The 2,215-nt window shown below is 47.4% G+C and overlaps 1 pseudogene; it reads left to right on the forward strand.

Annotated features, from left to right (window-relative positions):
• The first annotated feature begins 664 nt into the window (after positions 1–664).
• Positions 665–2,215, forward strand: part of LOC114027378 — a 39,383-nt pseudogene continuing 37,832 nt past the window's right edge.

Here is a 2,215-nt window from a genome sequence, read left to right on the forward strand (position 1 = left end):
AAGAAGAAGAAGAAGAAGAAGAAGAAGAAGAAGAAGAAGAAGAAGAAGAAAGAATTTACATAGTGCTTTAGGACTTGAAAGTACTTTATAAATATTATTTTATGTAATCCTAACAACAACCTTGGGAGGTAGGTCCTATTATTATCTCTCTTTTACAGAAGAGGAAACAGAGGCCCAGAGAGGTTAAGTTATTTCCCCAAGTTCACAGGATAATGATACGGATAATGTCCGGGATAATGATAATAACTCGAATTTATTTCATAGTTGAGGGTTTGCAAAGCACTTTACAGACTTCAGTCCTCCAAGGATAGAGGCTATTTAATATAAGCCTCATTTTACAAATGGAGAAACTGAAACTGAAGGTCATTCAGCTGGTAAGAGTCTGAGATAAGATTTAGATCTCATCTCCGTGATATCTAGGTCTCCGTGAATGGACAAGGCCGGTGCAGCCTCACTGTCGGCATTCGCCACATCATCCTTCTTATTCCTAGAGGAACTTTCACTCCAGTAAGCCCCTTCTTGGACCACGGAGGGCCTGCTGGCTGTCGCTAGTCGGCAAAGGAATGCACCCACCCATTTTCCCTGGACGGGGGTGGGGGGGGAACGGGGGGGGCTGCACCAGTGGATAAGAGGCTTGGCCTCTCCTGCTTGATGGTAAACTGCGATGGCGGGAACTGTCCAACTCCGGCAGCTGCTGCAGCCCTTAATCCTGCTGGCATCCTCGGCCTTGGCGCGCTACACCCAGGACTGAGAGAGCCAGGACACGCGGCCACTGCCTTCCTGGTAAGACGAGGTCAAGTTCGGAGTGTTCTTGCACTGGGGCGTGTATTCGATGCCCTCCTGGGACGGAGGTGAGTGGTTCTAGTGGCGCTGGCAGGTGGAACATGACCCCGAGTATGAAGAATTCGTATTCGAGCACTTTGGGCCAGGCTTATCCTACGCAGACCTCACCTCGCTGTTCGGAGCTAAGTTCTACGACCCCATGGAGTGGGCTGACCTCTTCAAGGAGACCAGACAAGGACCAACCTGACCTGAGACCCAGAGACATGAAGGAAGTTATCACCAAGGGCCGCCAAATTCGAATCCAGGTCTTGCCGGGGCTACTCCACTAAATCATTATTGCTTACTACCTAGGGATGGGCAGAGTGTGGTTGGGGAGTGAAGTCAGAACCAAAGTTCAAATCTAGACTACTCCCCCAACCCCTGACATCTTACATACGTACTTTTATAATGGCTAGGATTTATATACCACTTTATAAATATCTCAATTTTATCCTATTCTTATCCCCCTTTTACAGATGAAGAAATAGGCTGAGGGAACTCAAGTGACTTACCCACTTGCATCCTCAGCCTTTGAAACTGTCTGGCACATAGTGGGCACTTATTAAATGTTTATTGACTTATTTACCCAAAGTTGAAAATTAATACTTGTCTGTAACTAAATTTGAATTTAGGTCTTTCTGATTTCCAAGTTCAGGACTCTATCCACTGCTTCGTATCCCCTGGTAGCAACAAGCATTCATTTAGGGCTTACTAGGAGTTAGAATGCAAATTTCCTGGAAGTAGGGATTGTTTCACTGATTGTATTGCTTTCCACAGGGACTAGCTCAGTGCCTAACACACAGTGGGTTGGACTCTAGGCAATTCAATGGACCTCTCTGACCTCTGAGCCTCACTTTCCTTATCTGTAAAATGAATGGGTTGGACTTACCTGCGTGTCACCCTGGGCAAGTCAATTAATGACCTCTTCCCCTCTTAGTTATATCATCTGGAAAATTAGGGAGCTTGGCTAGATGACCTCTGAGGTCCATTAGAGTTCTGCGTATGTCTTTTTGTTATATATATTGTCTTGTCTGAATGCTATGTAGTATATAGCTATGGTATCTGCCCATTAAATTGTAAGCTCCTTACCACAGGGACTGGGTTTTGCCCTTCCTTGTGTCTCCAGCTCTTATATCAGTGACAGGGTGCACTGGCCGCCGGCCGACCTCCTGCCGGCCGCACGCCGGTACCTGCTCCTCCTATAAGGAGCACGCTACCAGAGTCATACTCACTCCCGAGTCTTCGGTCATCAGCCGGATAAACACATAGAGACGAGCCATCGGGAGGCGCCAACACCAGAGCTTTATTCAGAGGCCATCACAGCAAGCCATCATAGCAAGCCCAAACAGCAAGGCCAGAGCAACAGGGCAGGAGCCAGGAGAGAGAGCGCGTG

This window comes from Vombatus ursinus, unplaced genomic scaffold, assembly GCF_900497805.2.
Source record: "Vombatus ursinus unplaced genomic scaffold, bare-nosed wombat genome assembly UNPS02014859.1, whole genome shotgun sequence".
NCBI classification, from domain to species: Eukaryota; Metazoa; Chordata; class Mammalia; order Diprotodontia; family Vombatidae; genus Vombatus; species Vombatus ursinus.